This window comes from Myotis yumanensis, unplaced genomic scaffold (genome assembly GCF_028538775.1).
Source record: "Myotis yumanensis isolate MYYU_CA2020_CCGP unplaced genomic scaffold, mMyoYum1.0.hap1 SCAF_3, whole genome shotgun sequence".
Taxonomy (NCBI): Eukaryota; Metazoa; Chordata; class Mammalia; order Chiroptera; family Vespertilionidae; genus Myotis; species Myotis yumanensis.
The window spans coordinates 154061747-154081897 of record NW_027223754.1 but is presented as its reverse complement, the minus strand read 5'-3'; the positions used below and the strand labels follow the sequence as shown (position 1 = coordinate 154081897).

General features: G+C 39.1%; 1 protein-coding gene across 3 annotated transcripts in view; it reads right to left on the bottom strand.

Moving 5' to 3' along the window:
* Positions 1–19803, bottom strand: part of TAFA2 (TAFA chemokine like family member 2) — a 466038-nt gene extending 446235 nt beyond the window's left edge. For all 3 annotated transcript variants that reach the window (XR_011470817.1, XM_070409826.1, XM_070409829.1), the window contains exon 1: positions 18478–19803. The gene's annotated coding sequence lies outside the window, so the exon portion shown is untranslated. The remainder of the gene's footprint in view (positions 1–18477) is intronic.
* Between the last annotated feature and the right edge of the window lie 348 nt (positions 19804–20151).

The following is a 20151-nucleotide window of genomic DNA, read 5'->3' as shown; positions in this document are numbered from 1 at the left end:
TCTATAATATTTGAAGAGAAAAAAAGAATACAGAGAACATAACCAAGCAAATCCACATGCTATTTTTGAGCTATGCTCTGCTAAAATTTTATATTACAGAATTCCAAATTCTGAAATGTAGGCCCTGTACTTTGATGGTAGTGAAATTACAGCTGTGATTAGAACAAAGGTGGAGCAATAACAAGAAACTTCCGCTACATGATAGCCCCTTGGTAATGCATCATCAAGAAAAGGCATACCCCAAAAGACATTTCTCAAGATACATTACAAGACCACTTTTCTTCACTGTTAATGCATTGCATACTGACAATACTAAGATCAAGTAAAACTAAATATATAAATATATTATAATACTAAGAAATTGGCCGCAGGCCCACATCTATTATTTTTAAAAATTCATGGAGGATTAGGAAGATGATCAGAATGTAACTGTATTGTCTCTCATATATATTTTTCATGTAACTAGAAACCTATTAAAGCAAATCATCACAAAATCTCTTTGTCAAAAAGAAAAACAGCGGAGATCATATAATAAAACCATTCTTCAAAAAAAAACCATTTAAGACAATTTTAATGTTCTTACTTAGCAAAATTATAGATTGAGAAGAGAGAAGACAAGGACACAGTGTACCAGAAAATAGGAAAAGAACAGTCCCTGCCCTCAAGAATCATATCATCTAGTGATTAAGGCAAACAAATAAGTAATTCTATTATATCAAGGTGGATCCATTAATAGCTATAAATCCAGTGCTAGAAATTTACCATTTTCTAAAATTCTTAATCTTTGGACAGCTCTAACTATTACAAATTTTCTCTCATTTTGAATCAGAGTATTTTTCTTTGTATGTGTGTCCACTGAAAAAACATTGTTTTCTAAATATATGAAAATAAATTTTCTGATATAACACTTACCCTAATCTGCAAATGTGTGTGTGTGTGTGTGTGTGTGTGTGTGTGTATACATACAGAAATACATATTTACTTAATGGCTGTCTCCCCCACTGGATTATAAACTCCAAGGACATTCTGCTTTACAAGTATCTGCATCAGTATCTGTTTTACATGTATCTGCAGAGTGCCTGACACATAGTAGGTGCTCCATAAATAACGATTAAATGAATAAGTATATTGACAAACAGGGTTTTAAACTCTAGAATAAATAACTGAATGAAATTTTAACATTCCTTTCTCTGTGGATCTTTTTTCCCTTAATTTTATCAATATTCACATAACTTTCTAAATCACTGTAAGAAAGCAAGATAGATTAGGTACCTCTCAAACTCCCTTCCAAAACTTTGATTCCATGAAAAGCTGACAAAGATTATTTGTAGTGCAAACATCCCATTGGGAAATCAGGAAACCTGGGCTCCAGATCTGGGTTTGACAGAATTTCTTTGCCCTTCAGCAAATCAAGCTACTTTTCTGGGCCTTAAGAAATCATTTATAGAGTGAGGCTTTTGGATTGTATATACTCCAAAGTTTTTTTTCCGGTTTAAAACTATAAGATTATTGGGTTGTGGAAACTCATGTGTAAATGTTATAAGAAAATGTGTAAAGAAAAATATTTGAAATGGCTACTCAGTGCTCTAATTATATTTCTTCAGGCTTCACATTTTTATTCTTCTCTAGTTATTGTGTATTTACAATAAGCTTCTTTATACCACAATTTCACTTTGCCATATCCTCATTCAGTCATTAAAAAAAATTATCTTGTCATCTTCAACAAAGTGGATCCTCAAATGAAATTACATTGTTGTTTGTTATGATTTTAAATCTTATGCTTCACAAGGGCCTTTCTCTTAGCCCCAGCTAGAAAGTTTTGTTTCCATTTATAATTTTAGTGCATAATCGACAGTGATATTTAACTTATTGCTATTAAGACTAGTTATCACCAATTATTATTCCACTCGATAAGCAACAACTATAATTCAGACCAAGAAGGTCAATCAAGTATACAAAGAGTACATAATACATATAATATGTACATCTGAATGTATGTCTACAGAGGTATTGCAGTATACATCTCATTTTAAAAAAAAATATTCAATCTGTCCTATTCTTTTCTAACATTGAATTCTAAAAACAGAGTCAAAAGAAAATACAATGTGGCTGTAATACAGAACTCCTCCTCTGATGTTGTCCTCATATTAAAAACATCTATAACATGCAAAGATAGGAACCTACTATTCACAGTACCACAGAATGTCTGCTGGCTATATTACAATATTATTCGGGGAAAGGTCCATTTACAGATATATTTACTGTTTACTCAAACAGGGATTGTCTGAATTTTTTCAATATAATTAATGTTTTTGTGAGGCTTTGTCATTAATCAGAAAATTAGAAGATTGTAATGTACAAACCTTACCAAGCATTGAGCATCTCATTGGTCTTATATTGAGGTTCTACAAATGCAACTGCGTTCTGCAAACAGGGCTGCTGCATAGGCTATTCCTGCCCTGCCCCCAAGAATCCCATTTCTTACAGAGCAAGGAGCCCAGGAGAGATTTTTGTAAGGTAAATGTAATAGAATATTTTAGCCTGAATTTAAATTCCTGAAAAAGACACTTTAGCTCACTTTTGGTTAGGAGCTGGAGTTGTTGTTTTAGTTTTTTAATTCAAAGGAATAAATATTTGCGTATATATTTTTTTCCAGATTTTCTTGAATGCTAGTTCTATATCTCATTACTTAAAATTTTTTATCAAATGAAACAGGAGACATAGAAAGCCACTTATGGGAAATCTGTGACATATTCAAATAATGCTATAGATATTATAGTGTAGTTTGAATAATATAGTTCTAAATTTGAAGAAATAGGGCATACTTAGGATGTCTAAATATAAGTAATTTGAACCAAGACAATTCTCTAACTAGCCTTCTGCTAAGCAGAATGAGTCTCATTTTACAACAAGTGTGACTAACATGCAGTACTGTATGGTTAAAACTCAGCTCTGAAGGTAGGGTATGTGATTCAAAACTTTTCTCCACTTCTTACAAGCTGTGTGGCCTTGGTCAAGCTACTTCTTTATAAAAATACTACTAGAGGCCCGGTGCATGAATTAGTGAATGGGTGGGGTCCAGCTGGCCTGCCCTGATGGGGGCCTGTTGGGGCTGACTGGGGGGAGGGGTCATGGGAGGGCTCCAGGGCATGTCCGGCTCATCTCACTCAGTTCCGATCGGGCAGACCCCAGCAGCAAGCTAGCCTACTGGTCAGAGCATCTGCCCCCTGGTGGTCAGTGCACGTCATAGTGACTGGTCAACCCATTGACTGTCTGCCCTAATGGTCAGTGCACGTCATAGTGAGCGGTTGAGCTGCCTTAGCATAGCATTAGCATATTATGCTTTGATTGGTTGAATGGATGACTGGACTACTGGACACTTAGCATATTAGACTTTTATTAAATAGGATGGATAGTAGTGGTACCTTCCTCTGGAATTACTGCATGATTTAAATAAGGTAATTCATGTAAAGTGCTTAGCACAGTGTTGGCACATTGTAAACACTTGAGTTTTAATTTTTTTTATGTCTGTAGATCTCCATGGAGAATAAAGACCACAAATGAAAAGTCTCTGGACCCTCGCAGTGTTCTTGTCTGTGACAGCCATGCAGGGGCACAGCCTTAGTACATGATAATATTCAGGGCATAGCAGAGGGAAAATGGAAATGGGGAACTCTGAACATGCTGCCCACTCTTCTCCAGTGCTCTCTCTTCCTGCTATTATCAGCTTCTCTAGGCAGGAGAGGTGGACTCCCTGGTTTATGAGGCCAAGTTCCTGAAAACCGGGCAAAAATCCAGAAAGAGAACAACAGAGAGAAAGCGACTCTTCCTGCTGACATTAAGTAGAGCTGAGATTCTTTTATATACATTATTGTTCCCCCAGGGTTCTGTCTCTCCTTGGTATTTTCTACACACTCTTCCTGGAGACCTCATCCAGTTAGGAGGTTTCAACTGCAACATGTATGCTGATGACTCCCAAACTTCTATCTCTAAACCATAATTCTGACCTGAACTTCAAACTCAAATGTACCACTATTTACTTAAATGTCCTCTTGGATATCCCGAGGGCATCTCAACTCAAAATGCTTAACATTAAGCCTATTGTCTTCATCTAGATCAGTGGTTCTCAACCTGTGGGTCTCGACCCCTTTGGCGGTCAAAGGACCCTTTCACAGGGGTCGCCTAAGACCATCCTGCATATCAGATATTTACATTATGATTCATAACAGTAGCAACATTACAGTTATGAAGTAGCAACGAAAATAATTTTATGGTTGGGTCACAACATGAGGAACTGTACTAAATGGGCCAGAAGGTTGAGAACCACTGATCTAGATAGACTACAGTAGGTTTCAGGATGTTTCTGTATAAATGATATCAGTCACTGAAGCCAGGACCTATTCTTGACTCTCTTCTCTCTCCCCCCCACTCATTCAGTCTCTAAGACCCATTGGTTCCACCTCTAAATTGTGTCTTTTTTTTCCTCCCTTCTTCAACACTCTTCTTCAAACTCTTTCCAGTTCTCACAAGAATCAAAAAACACCTCCCTAGCTGGTTCCCCTGACTTCCTATTCTGCCCCCCATGGAACCTATCCTCTATACTGCCACTAAAGGATCTTTCTGAATATCAGAGGAGGATGGACCTCAGGTGGGGGAGTACTGAAAGCCTGACAGCAGTAAAATAGATCACACATTTTTGATACAACTTTACTTAGAGTAGCTATGAGAGTGGACATAAAGTAGGCAAAGAAAAAGAGACATGATTTGATGTGACAGAAAGAGACACTGTCAAAAACTGTGAAGGGTTTGAGATTTTTACCCTACTTATAATCTTACAAGTTAGGCTACCATAGCTTATGGTTGCTGGCAAAAGACATGAGATTCCTGTGTCAGAGACAAAAGACTTTATTACTTATTGAATATCAAGTAACATGAAGGTTAGTGAGTTCCCTTACTCCAAGTCCCACAGGTACGATGCAAAGCAGCCCATGTGGATGTTGTACACACATTGGTTTATGGAACCCTGAGCTAAGTGAACCCAAATCCTATATAATAAAAGGCTAATATTCTAGTCGACCAAACAACGGAACGACCAGTTGCTATGACGCGCACTGACCACCATGGGTCAGGCGCTCAATGCAGGAGCTGCCCCCTAGAGGTCAGTGGGAGTGCCACTCAGCCTGAAGCCAGACTCATGGCTGGAGAGTGCAGTGGCAGTGGTGGGAGCCTCTCCCGCCTCCGAGGCAGTCAGACATCCCCCTCCCCCACCTGAGGGCTCCTGGACTGCGAGAGAGCACAGTCCAGACTGAGGGCCACCCCACCCCACCCCCAAAGTGCATGAATTTTTATGCGTCAGGCCTCTAGTATGTTATAATGGACAATAAGCAGACTTCCCTTTGTCCTAGAGGGAGACTTTTTTTTTTTTTTTTATGCTGGACAGTAGGCAAATCTGCCTTGTGAATCAAAGGGAGACAGTTTACTTTTGAAACATCCTTAAAAAGATCTTATGGAACAAAAGGGCAGTTAATGTCTTGAGAGACCCATGGAGAATTATCTCCCAGCAGATAGGCTTTCAATTCAAACCAGCCTCTTGGCATTGCTAGCTGTATGATTTTTATCCATTTCCTCACCCAGAATTGAAAATATCACTCATCCCTAACTCCTAGCCATTTTATAGTATCAAATGAAATCACATGTATGAAAGCATTTCTATAAACAATACAGCGCTATGTAAATGTACTTATGTGTGCCTCTGGAACACATTTTGTTTTTTATTATGGAAAATAAAGATGAAAATAATTTTGAATTTTAGAATAAAAAATTAAAGATAAATTAATAAAATACATATTAAATGTCTGAATATGTTCTAGATTATCCTTGGGCGGTACATGGTGAAGAATAAGAAACATTCCTTGACCTCAAGAATTTCATAGTGTGGGGAAGAGGCAGAGAGAAAGGACAGTGTTCAAGATATGTTAATAGAAGCATAGGATGACCTATGGTCATCATTGACTTAAAGAAGCTTGGAGAGATCTAAGTAAATTAAATCCAATTTACCAATGAGAAACTAATGACAAAAATGTTCAGTAACATTCTTTCAGACTTCTAGTTTGGTAAAATACCTTGATGAAAATTTCTTATTCCCAGTAACAATTTTCACAAGACCAAGGGAAAACTTTGGTTTGGCATCAAACATTTTTCTCTCAACAGTCTTACTTCTATTGGTTGCCAGTTTACCTCTTTGCTCCCCCAAGAACTGCAATGGATTTATTCTTTGTCTAACTTCTAATCTCTCTCAAGGGTCAAGGATTTCCTCTTTTTTTGTATAAAAATGCTAGTGAGAACAAACTTTCCTTTTCACCTCTATTTTCTCCCTTCCTAATTCCTCTTCCCATTGGAATTCCCTACCAAATGCAAACCTTCTCAGTCCCTGACCGCCAGTTATTCAGTCTTATTTCTGTGTCTTTCATTTCACTCCAGTCTGCCATACCACCTACCCACTGAACTGGAAGCAGATTTCACAAATACAAAGTGAAGTATTGGCCACAGACCCTGAAGCCCACCTTAAAGACTAGATGTAATCAGCTGCTAGGAAAAGATGCTATGCAAAGAAAACCATAGCTAATCCAGTCTTCCTAGAATTATAACTTGGACTTTGCTCCAAAATAAAATTTACCACTATACAATAAGCCTGATTTTAATTCTATTGATTGATATTGAAATTTAGTACTATACAGTCCCTAAATTTTTCATTCGTCTCATATTTGGTATTGAGTTGGGGAAGAAAAAGAGGTCTTTTTCAATTAGTTCCACAGTAGTCCTAGCTCAATAAACTTAGATCTTAATTATACACATCTCAGTGTTCTGGGACAATACAGGCAATAACGGGTCCATTTATTTCAAAGACTGTCTTTTGACTCATTGAGGAGTTCCAAAAATACAAAACAGATCCAGAGACATGGAAGCATGCAAGAGACATACTTTATACTTCAAAAAATATATCATATTCAAGGGTTTTAAGAAACGTTTTAAGCATAAAGGATGCTAATATATACAATTTAACTCAAACTTTTAAAATAAAGGTGACACAAAAAATACAACTAAGTTTTTGATGATCTAATGAGTTGATTCTTGGTTTTGTTTTTTATTTATTTGTTTGTTTTTTAAATATATTTTATTAATTTTTTTTACAGAGAGGAAGGGAGAGGGATAGCGAGTTAGAAACATAGATGAGAGAGAAACATTGATCAGCTGCCTCCTGCACACTCCCCACTGGGGATGTGCCCTTAACCAAGGTACATGCCCTTGACCGGAATCAAACCCGGAACCCTTGAGTCTGCAGACTCTATCCACTGAGCCAAACTGGTTAGGGTGACTCTTGGTTTTATAATACACATGAGTTTTCTTAATAATCAAATATTTATAAAGTTTTAATTTTGTAAAATCTTCAATAGCAGCAAGCATTTAAAATCTTTAGTTGGTCTAGGACTAAAATAAAATATTTGAATGCATACTATCTGTACTAAATAGCATTTAAATTTTAGAACACCAATAATTTTAAATATCATTAAAGCCAAGAACAATGGTATCACAATCAAAAGTGTTCCTGAAGGTGAAAAGAAGCAAATCTGGTTCATGATAAATTATGAAAATGGTAATTATGTAGATAAGAATAAATGGCATTAAATTCCCTAATGAATTATGAGTCAAGTCACTGACAAGAGCAATCAAAGTATATTCCATATGTGATTAACAACACTTAAGTTTGACATTGACAAATATTATTTAATTTACAGTAGAATCACAAGCATATGTGGTCCCTAAACCTCCAAACTACAGTAAATTGTCAAATATCGGTCAGCATGCTAATTTTATTTTTTTCCACTTGATATTTTGCCTAGAATGTATGTATTTTTTAATGCCAAAATATCTTTCAGGTGTAGGTCAAAATCAATAGCCTCTATCTTTTCTCTGTCTCTCTCTCACACACAACATAAACACACACTTAGTTAGACAGAATAAACGACAATGCTTCACAGAATACTTCCTTACACACTGAAGAAATATGCAAAAAGACATTTTATCAATATGAGCTCGTGATCATCTTCCCATTAAATTCATCAAGTACCTATTATGTGCCAGACACTATGCTAAGCACTGGGAATCAATAGAAACATGATACACATAGTTCTTCCTCACAGAGCTTACAGTCTAACAGACTCAGGAAAATGAAATCATATTATTACTTAGTTTTAAGCAAAGCTATTTTATATATCAGAAACTTCGAAGCACTTAAATGAAAAAAATGAGTAAGCTTTAATAGCATTACTATTGCAAACTATATTAATCATATAACTTGCAAGAAAACAAATTGCTTCACTCCCTCAGACTGACATGTCTAAATCCAATCTCAGTTTATAATTAATATGCCAGCATAAGAAACATAAGAATTTTCAGGGCATTGATAAAACTGGCAACAAAATAGTTTACCCAATGAACTGAGCTTCTGACATAAGACCCAGGTCAAACCTCAGTACAAAAGAGTCACAAACCTAGCTATGACACTTGGCATTAGTAAAACTGGTTTAGGAAAAAAAAATGCTAACGATATATAAAGAAGTAAAACTCCCTAAATAATAGGTCACTATGTCTTCAATCCTAAAGAGACCACTGTGGAAAGGTGGTTAGGATTAGCAGAGCAAAATGATAAAAAAAAAAAAAAAAAAAGAGAGATAGTCATTTCATCTATATAAAGATGTTTATTTTTTAAACATTTTTAAAATTTTTTTATTGATTTCAGAGAGAGGGAGAGGGAGAGATAGAAACATCAATGATGAGAGAGAATCATCTACCGTATCTGCTGTCTCCTGCATGCCCCCTACCTGGGATCAAACTCGCAATCCGGGCATGTGCCCTGACAGGAATCGAACCGTGACCTCCTGGTTCATGGGTCGACACTCAACCACCGAGCTACATAGGCCAGGCAAGAAACAGTCACTTTAAATGGTAAGCCCACCAGTCAGAGAAAGACAAATATCACATGACCTCACTTATATATGATATCTAATGAATAAAATAAACTAACTAACAAAATAGATCCAGAGACATGGAAGCATGCAACAGACTGATGAATCTCATAGGGAAATGAGAGCTGGAAGGGAGGGGCGGGAATAGATTAACCAAAGAATTTATATGCGTAACCCACAGACACAGACAATAGTGCAGTGGGTGAAGGCTTGGGGAGGAGACGGGAAGAGGGAGTTAATGAAGGGAAAATGGGGGATATCTGTAATACTTTCAATAATAAATATAAATTAAAAAATAAAATAGTAAGCCTAATAAACACACAGATAAACCATCATTTTTCAAATCTATCCTCTAGCCTACTCATAATAACTACTTAAGTAAAACAAAAATCTAGTTATTGTGGCCAAAATTTTGACATTTAAGTCCTAAAGGGAAGCAAATATTGTTAAAATTTCAAAACTGATTTAGAGAGCCAAATATAATGCCTTAGTTAAGAAATAAACTTATTCCTTCAAGCTGTAGGAAGTGAATCAAACTTGTATTAATATATGAGGAACAGATAATGTCTGATTAATACTTGGGGGGGGGGAATATGTTCTCTAAACAAAAGACTAGAAAAATAAGCAAAACACATGAATTCTGTGCTCAGATTAAAGAGCCTTTGAAAAAAGTGTTTTGAGTCAGTGGCCAGGTTTGGGCTGTAATTGCAGAGAGAACCCTGTCAGAGCTAAGGGTTGGAGGCCTCCCCCATTTCTGCATGCATGAATGGAAGCTCAGGTGAGAATGCTCTCTAAAGCCTTGCAACTCAAACTGTAGTCCATGGGCCAACAGCATTAGCTTTACGTGGAAGCATGTTAGAAATGCAGAATCTCAGGCCCCACTCTAGAGCCTGCATTCTAGCAAAATTCCCCCAGATGGTTTCTGAGCGTTTTGAAGTTTAAGAAGCACTAATCTAAAAGAATAAGGCATTATAGAATTACAAAGCACATTCCAAATACATGGCATCAATTTAAACTTCTGCATTTCCAGCATCTCTCTTAAACCCTACAAGAAACCACCAACTTCAAGGTGAGTTCAGCATCAACTGCACAATGAGTCAACATGAAGAAAACTAAATACAGAGACAGATGGAACCACTCCTCGTTATTATTCAGCTGCTCCAGCTGAGCCCTGTACTGGCAACTAATCTCACTCCAGATGCCAGTAGGGTTGGAGGATTATGGCTAGAGATGACAGAGGGTCCCTAACTAGCTGTTCTCACATATCCCCCTTTCAACATGCTCCTTAGCCTGCACATGGCCTTCAGATATGTCTGTTGACCCACAGAGTATTTTAACTTTGAGTTCATTTAAAAATCTGAAACTTTCACATCAAAAAATCTGCACATCTAAGTTTCCTTCAACAAGTCAGAAAATCTGGCAACACCAGACCTACATCCTGGCATGGCAATAAGGGGAGCCAAGGTCCAGCTTTCTCACTTAGATGTTGGCCAGAATCTCCACCACTCCCTATGGTATCCCCAACACTGTAGCTGAAGTTGATGTCAGTTATCATTTGTCATCTTCCATTTGGTCTGCTTCCCTCATTCACATTCCCAACCGGTCTCCGTAAGTGTTTGAATGTGTGACCCATTTAAGGGACTCTAGAAGTATCATGTCGCTGAACTCAAATCATTCAGCCTATCTGAATTTATTCTTTCCCATGTGTAATTCAGGAAAAGGAGCTCCTGTTTGTGTTACCCTAGGTTTGGTCATAGACCTTGGGAAGTGGAATCAATCCACTCACCTTCAGTATATACTATGCTATTTTTCTACACATCTCATTCCAACTCAGACAATTTAACTATTTTAACAATGTCTTTTCAGAACTATGCTTCACAGTCATAAACAAGAATTAGTGGCAAGTGCAGACACAGCACAATACATTCTTGAACCACTCCTCCAGATTCATTTCAAAACTTCAAGTAATATACTGAAATGGTAAATTCCACGAGGACAGGTGTCTTTGTCTTTTTTTATTTACTGAGAGACCCCAAACACCTAGAAGTTGTTCAATAAATACTTATTGAATAAATGAATAAACTTTTCCCAGGAATGAAAAATTCTCAAAAATTCATACACAGATTTTGAATCAATGTGTTCCATTATCAACAGATATATGAAGAGTACTCATTTGCTAGTCTAGCTCTATTTTGGTTGTTCATTTTATTTGAGTGACGATGAAAACCAGCAGTAAAGAAGAGACATGTAACCCTAACAAGCCTAAGACTCGTAGTCTACCACAACTTGTTTTGCAAAAAAACAGCATAATATAAACTAGACAAAATGGCTAAGCTGAATTATAAGATTTAGTCTGATTCAATTTTATGTCCCTCTATCTATACTCTTTAGTCATCACCATAATCATTATTATCATTATCATCATCATCCCAATTGTATAAAGCTGGACAACTTTCACAAATCACTTATTGAAAAGCATTTATAGAACAGTTACTAATATGCCAGGAACTATGTGCTAGATGTCTCTTGACTGCCTAACTAAAAGGTATGTCTTATAGTACTATTCCTCACATGCCATGATGCTTAGTAGATCTGAGCACAGGGGAAATTTTTCAAATTTTGAATTGTCTTGAAAACTTGACTTTAAAAAAAAACATTGCTGAAAAACTGAGGCTCATAGAAATAAAGTTATTTTCTTGTGGTTGCATGGTTACTTATTGGTAGAACTACAAAAGTATCTCCAGACCTCTCGCCACTGTACCACAGTGCTTTCATAATAGTCATTTTCAAAATGTATCTGCTAACCAAAATGCAAGCCAATGAATTTTAACCACTCAGCAGATGATGGGATAAGCAAATATATCTAAGTTTGTCAAATAGCAAAATCTAAGTTTTGACCCAATTCTGGTATATTTATAAACACGCCAACAATCAATCTAAAAGGTTTTTCCAATAATGCTAAACATGTATCTTAGCAGGAAACTGCTGTAATATAACATTTCTACTGTAATATAACTAAAGCTGAAAAAATTTAGGTTAAAAATATTCCTGTAACTTAAAACTATTCAAAATGGTTTTATGGAGTATGAGATTGCAATACCCTTTCACTTTGCCCTTGGCCTTTGGATTGCCTGACTGAAAGGTACATCTACCTCCTTTCTCCTTATACACCATAAAAACAAAACACTAAAGTTAGAGCTGTTTTGCTCAATTCAACTCAACTTTCTGAAGAAAATACAAACAAAAGCAGAACCAGGTCATTGGTACTAGTATGTCTGACAGCCATTCTAAGAAGAAATTCACTGAACTCTCCAGCACTAACAAATATGAGCATGCCATTCACTAGACCCCTGTAGTAAGGTAAAACTAAACTAAGAAAGAAGTGCTAATAACCAGATTTGTCCACCTTAAATTAATTTGAAACTGTCCATAAACTAATACGAATAAAAAAGTGTCTATATTGTTTTCCTTAAATAGTCTTTATTAGCTATTTCTGAATACTTGACTGATCTGAGCAGACATGAATTCACTGCATTAGTACATAGAGTTATATTGCTTGAATAGACCAAATTTTAGAGCCATAGAACACTTACCCTCTTGAACAATATATTCTAACAGTCTCTGTGTCATATTACTACTAGCTTGAGATTTTGTTAAGATTCTTACGACCATATAGCCCTTTTTTACTCCCCTGCTTTTGCTTACTTTAAACCCATAAAGACAAAGCCCTAACCGGTTTGCCTCAGTGGATAGAGCGTCGGCCTGCGGACTCAAGGGTCCCAGGTTCGATTCCAGTCAGGGGCATATACCTTGGTTGTGGGTACATCCCCAGTGGGGAGTGTGCAGGAGGCAGCTGATCGATGTTTCTCTCTCATCGGTGTTTCTAACTCTCTATCCCTCTCCCCTCCTCTCTGTAAAAAATCAATAAAATATATTTTAAAAAATAATACTTAAAAAAAAATAAACCCATAAAGACAAAGAATATGAAACCAGAAAAAAAACAGACTGGAACAAACAACACACCTTGCTTTTCTCATAAAGATGGTCTTTTTCATAATAGAGCAGGAGAGAGCAGACATATTTCCTTCCTCCAATATTTAAGTTCAATTCTCACTGGAATCTCCAAGAAAGACATTAAAAAAGAAAAATTCAGCCAGAATCAAATAAAACTTTGCACAGTTTTTACATAAAGATAATTTTAAATGAAGGATTTTTGTTCCAGAAAGAATCTGTCCATCTCCTCATAGCCCAGGCCATTCTGGCTTGAAAACTTTATTCCAAAGCAAATACACTTTTCCAAAAGTCTTCCATCATAGTGCCTACTATGGATACCTTTGTAAATGTGCTTATAAAGAGCTGCATAATCTGCAACAGAAAGCCAAAGTATTACTCTGTATTATTAAACTCAACAGAAAGCTCCATATGCAGCAACAGGAGGTCATAGGCAATTATCACTGGAAATTGAAAGGTTTAGAATCTTTGTATGACCTTTAAAGGTCAACACAGTTGCCCATTCACATGCATGCAATTATACAGTGACTACTTCACAGCAGAAAAAAAACATAAAAAAGTACTGAGTAAAACAAACCTTGCATTCATCAAAAGCTACTTTGCACTCTCCGGGCTTTATGTGAAGCGTAAGCTTTACAGAGCAAAGGGGCTACTTGTCCCCATTTTGTCAAAGTTCTAAATCCAGCCTACCAGCATAATTGCTAAGAATTCAACATTATCACAATATCCAGTCTCTCTGTAAAGACTTTCAAAAATAACGATAAATTTAATTAAATGACTATGTTTGTGCTATTGCTAGGGAAAGGGAGACAGACGTACCGTCACTAACTGACCATTCAGATGAAATCATAAAACAATTACAGCTACTATGGAGTAATTCAGGAGACTAAAGGAAGTGACTAAAAGGATCTTATCTAATAAAAGCGTACTATAAGCTCTGATTCCTTAGTCATCTCTCATACCCCATCTGGATCACTGTGAACAAAATGAAATGTTTTCCTTATAGTGAATACTAGTATATTCACTTTTCATCTGAATCCCAAGTAACCTGAAAGTCTTGCACATATTTCCCAATGGTCATAATAATCAGTTGCCTAAAAAAGGCCAGATTTTCACTGATTCCAGGAACTAAATGGCCTATCACTATAGCAGAGGATGAAATCCAACATATACATGTGGTATATACATTGGAAGTGGGTGGGTTATGGAAATCTAATAGAAATTTGGCCTATAATATCAATATGTTGCTGGAAAATGCGTAGGTAACACTTGTAAACCAGAATAGTATGCTCTAACGTAATGTGAGGTTTATGTTTGGACTGCAGAGGTGCATATTTAATAAAGACAGCATACAGATTTATTCAGTGTTTAAAATATGTTGAAATTCCCAGTCATGGTGTCAATAAACACATCCCAAAGCATCCCTACATAGGGGATAAAATTGATTAATTTTTGCATTTGTAGCCTAACAAATAAAAATGTAGTAAGAGTTAGACAGGCCTGAACAGAGCAAGGACAAAAATACCTTAAAAAAAAAAACTAAAAAGGAAAAATATACTGCATGTAACAGTGGCTCAAACAGTAAAACTCAATTACAAATGACCTTGTTAAACCATGGATACAGCTGTACTGTAGGTCAAATCATGCAAAGTAGTGAAAAACTATGTACCTAACAATGTACACATTTTTTATAGTTGTTCTCACCCCCTTCAATACAAAAACCAGCATTTTCCATAGGTGCCATTAAAAGCATTTGTATACATATATGCATGTGCATCTATATGTATAGATATAGAGATTAGATAGATATTGCAGAGAAATGTATTTAAATAGTTCTTTTCTTCACGTTCCAATAAGTCTAACCATTCCTCTAAAAAATTCTGTTAAGAATAAGTGGAAGACAAGAATTGTTAGTTATATTTCATTGACAAGGACACTAAATCACTGTGCCAAATGAATAGAATCAGACTTTCTAAAAATTACCCAATAAATCAGTGGTGAATGACAACTAAAAAACAAAAACTAACTTCTAGTTCTCTGGTTGTCATGCCCTTCTCTCCATCTCCCCTATTTCAGCCTATGCTCCAAACCTTAAGTAAAACTGTTCTCTAAAAAGACTCATTGTGAAATTATTCCTCCTCTTCCAGTGGTATAGTTCAATATGCTTCAAATACAGTGTTCAAAATAAAGTTAACCAAAGAATTTCTGAACAAAATGGCAAATTCATCATATTACATGGCATTAAAAAAAATCAATGCTTCCTAAGTAAGATGCATCATGTGAAATACTGTGCAAGGATGTGGACCAGATATGAGGTTAATCTAGCTAGTGTGGCCTTCATATCTAGCAGCATCTGTGCTAATGTGTTTCTTCTGTGTTTTGAGGGAACCCTACTAATAACAGGTTGGTGAATTGCAATTGTAAATGTCAGGCATAGATCAAAGGGGACTATGTTAGATGCTTATTTTACCTCAACGTATGGTTTTTCACCCAGGAAACTAAGCTGCATTGCACAGTAAAGTTCCTTATTTTTACTTGAATCTTTAATGAACAAAACAGCTGCAGAATAATGTGACTTAATGAGGCATCCCTAATAAAATACTGGAGAAGTAAAAGCATGGGCACTGAACTGTTTGCACTCTGGTTGTTTCATCTTCCCAAATATATTAGAAATAACTGATGACACTTGGAGCACTGCTAGTTTAACACATGCATTAGAGAGGCAAATGTTCATCAGTTTGCAGCCACAGCTGAACTTAGGCAGAATCTGAGAATACCTTCTATTAGGGCCCGTGATAAGAAATCCTGGAAAATGCTGGAAAGGCACATTTTACCCTCCCCATGCAGGGTAATCCATAACCTGTAATTAATGATAAATCAACCCTAAAATACACTCTCAATATTTCAATGTTCAAAAACACATTGTAAAAGGGTCATTTGTTAAAATACTAGATCCAGGATCACTAAGATTTTCTGATAATACACAAAATAAAGTTTATAAAATCTTGTATTACCCCTAAATTTCATTACTTTATACATTTTTAAAAAGGAAACGTAACCACATTTAAAAACAGGCCTTTTTACAGCTGTGTGCTCACATTTTATAAGTTGGTGGTTAATAAATACTATAATGTAGTCTCTAAGCAATATGTATCATTTTTTACCTATGACATAGATCCATGGGCATCTCAATAAATCTTCATTCTGCAATTTGTCATTGTTAAAGTAGCTAACATTTTTTCAGATTCAAAATCACAAACTCAGAAAACTTCAATTCCCCTTTAGCACAACTTGTGGCATTAATGTCAAGGTTTTGGTTCTTCTTTAAGAGACATATATCATAGCATTATATGTTAACACGTAAGTTTATGCATCTTAAACTACAAAATTTTATTAAAGGTGTGCAAAAGAATCAAGATTTTCAATTTCAAAAAATGCCTAATAGAAAGCAAAACACTAAACTGTGCTCTGCCTCTTAAAAGAGTCACTGTGTCTGAGCATTCAGTTGGTGTGACACTGTTCTCATAGCATACTATCTATAAATAATACAATCCCATTTTTATTGAAAATTCAGAAAACCAAAATAAAATGCGCTTCAGTGTAGTTACTGATGGCCTTTCAAAGGCTATTGGTAGCTTTAAAAAATAGGGCTCTAAAGAGGTCAATATGCAAACAATTGACCCAGGATGAGGCAGAGTAAAGTAGGAAAAGAAACAATTAAATTACATGTGTATGATCATTCTTAGGGTTCTTTAGGTGCCAAATTTGAAACTGTAACAGATTCACCAGTCTGAGAGTACACCTAGAAACATAGGAAGGCTGGAGTGAATACCTATCATCGTAATGCTCTGGTTTTTAAAGGCTTTAGAAGTGTTTTCAATCTCCTTTGCTAGTTATTGCCATTTAGCACTTTACACAGAAATTAATTACTCAGCTGTCTTAACTTACATTGCTTAATAGAGCAGTTTTAATGTGTTAATTGATAACAGTCTGAACATTAATGTCTCAAACAATCTAGTTGGGAAGACAGGAACCAGATAATTATCATTCAGTCAATAGTCATTGAAATTCATCCTGTCCTGAGAGGACTCATATACTGACTGCTCTGAGGGGACTTTTCAGAGTAAAGGTTTTCAGGTTTGTGTTGGGTGGGTTTTTTTGTTTTGTTTTGTTTTTTCCCCAAAAACAACAAAATGCAAGAGGGGATTTAACACAAACAGAAGGTATTTTTTCTGTCTCATTGCCACAAGCCAAACTCTCTTCAGCACCAGGTTGGAGAGAGGGAGGCTAGCCAGCCATTGTAGTAACTACACATCTGATTCCAAACGCTTCAGGCAATTGTTTAACACGGTCAGGAAGAGGAATGCTGAAGGGGAGAGCGCCGCGTCCACTGGGGGTGGGGAGGCGGCAGCTCTGCAAGCGCCCACAGTTACTCCTTTTCAAGCGGAGACTAGACAGCTCAGCCTGCAGTCCTCGGAGAAATCGGGCGGCGAATCTCAAACTTTCCTTTGCAAAGGCAGTTTCTGGAAACAACACGTTCCCCACTGGCAAGGGAGGACCAATAGCCTAAAGAAAACACCTCCAGATAAGAACCCGGCCTTCTGGGACAGAGGGGGCGAAGGGACAGCAGAGCAATGGGGCAGAAACACCGTGCCCTGTTAGTAAGATCTGGGAGGCTTCCATTGGGAAAGAAATGAAAACCCATTCGCTTCTCGAAGCTGTTTGTTTGGGTTTTGTTGTTGTTGTTGAACGCAGTTCGTCAAATGATGCTTTTCCCGGAGCTCTTTTGTGATATCCTCTATGAAAGCTTTATTTCACTCGGAAATAAAGCGTCCGTTCCCAAATTGAAATAACCCTTTACACAGATGGGGCCGAGGAACTTATCAGGACGATTCTTTATGAAGATAGTTGGAAGTGGGGAAGTCTCATTGAAACGAGCCTCCTTGAAACGCCCACCGTCTGCAGGCAGGCCCGAGGATCAGCTAATCAGAAGTGGACAGAAAGTAGGGCTGTCAGAGGGGCGCCCTGGCACACCTCAACGGTCCTGCCTCGAACGCGACCCCCAACTCCTGGTGAGGAGTCCGAAATGATTACCAACCCGGTTGGACCTGGCTGGGGGGTCCGGTTAAAACTCGCTTTCACCCTCGGCCGGGTCGCTCGCAGGGTTAGGAGAAATGGAGCAGAAAAGGAGGGAGGGCGCCGCGCTCGGAACGTCGTTCGTGCGCTCGGCTCCCCTCTCGGTGTCCCTCTACCCGCACCCCTACTCCGACAGCCCGCGAGGAAGACGCTGGCCGCCCGACCAGCATCGGCTCTCCCCTCCCGCCTGCCCCGACGAGCTCCCTAACAGATCCGGACCCCGGGGAGGGGAGGGCTTCCGGGCCCGGGTCCTCCAGCGGCCGCCCGAGTCCCCCGAGCCCGCGGGGGCACGGCTCGCACCTACCTGCAGCCCGGCTTCCTGGTGGCGGCAACACCTAGCGATGCTCCTGCAGCTTCCGCGGGCCCGCGCCAGCCTTATCGCTCTCGCATCGCTTCCAAGATGCCAATCCGCCGTCCCCGTTCAGGGGCATAGGGAACCGGGGTCCGGTGGGGTGTGCTCGTGGAGGGCTGGGGAGTGAGGTCCGGAGCGTGCGTGTGCGCGCGTGTGTGTTTCCTCCTCCGATGGCACAGAGGCTCAGGAATCTCTTGACATTTACACCGGAATCCCCTTAAAGCGGATGGAAGGTGGAGCGAGCGAGCCTCGCCTCTTTTCCTCCCTTCTATGCCACGGTGTCAAAGTAATCAAAAAAATGTGTTTCCCGAGGACAAGCCGAAGTCCCGCAGCCCTCGCCAGCGCCCGCGGTCGCCCGCCGTCCTCGCCGGATACGCGCGGTGCGCTCAGCTCCCCCCGCTGCGAGAATCAAGGCGGTCTTGCAGCAATTACCGCCCTTATTCCATCTCTGATTTGTTTGCTTTTAACGCCGAGTACAGACTTTTCCTCTCGCCTCACGTCGTCTCTCCCTCTCACACACACTCACACAGGACTCCGTTCCGTCTCCCGCCCTCCCTTTTGCTCTCTGGGAAAAGGCAATTGGACGGAACGGTTCACCTTCAGGAAAGCAGCCTCTGCCACGCACTTCTGTTCTCCGGCCCTCGCAGGTCCAGGAGGAGTTGCTGGGGAGGTTCTGGGCAGGAAGGAGGAGAGGCTCTGAGCTCGGCCGGCCGTCGTCTGCCCGCAAGCCGCCCGGGTTCCTCGGTGCAGGTGCCCGTGCTCCCGCTTTTAGCAGATAGGTCCCAGCTGATGCTCTCTCGGAGACTTAGCGTGAGTCCAATTAGCAGCCACGCCTGGCCAGCTGCAGCCCCTCAATCCCTCCTAGAAGTGCTGCGGGCAGAGCCCCACGCAGCCCAACCGCTGCCCCTCTAGGCATCCTGGGTTGGAAGGAAGGGAAGTCGCCTCTGTCCCCCTCTCCCCAGTGCCTGGCACCGTCACCTCCGGGAAGGTGTAAGTTCCAACATCCAACTGGAGCGAGCAAGTGTGTCACTTCGCTAAAGGCGGGAGGGGGAGAGAGGGAGGCGGGGGAAGGGGCCGAGGAAACAAATCCAAATTACCGAAGGGAAAAAAAGTAAACGGTTTAGTAATCAAATCCCCCTCTCCTAAGCGCTATACAGTCCATAGACACCGGTGGTACCTTTTTTAAAGTCACCGAAAAGGGCAGAACCCCCTGTCCACCCACACCCCTTACTCCACCCAGCCTGGTTGGAGAGGACGCAGAGAGAGAATAGGTCCCAACACTCCAGGTTGAGTGAAGCAGTAAAATGGGGTGGCAAGACCAAACGATGCTGCCTCCCTCCGTCTGCCTCCCAACCGCCAGTTCTGTTAGCAGACGCAGCTGCTGCTGAGAGCAAACTGCGGTCCTGCAGGAAAAGACAGACAGTAAAAAATGGAAGGGCGGCAATGGGTAAAAAGCTGGACTGTGTCTCCCTCTAGAGGAAGAACCGGGTTAGAAAGCTTTACTGGCTGTAACTAGGATTGCAATTTCTCCACAGAGAAAAAAAAAAAAAGACACAGTATCTGGTTTCAGAGAATTTTGCGTTTTTACCCGTTCCAAGCTATAATGGTTTTGGAGAGACGATTTGC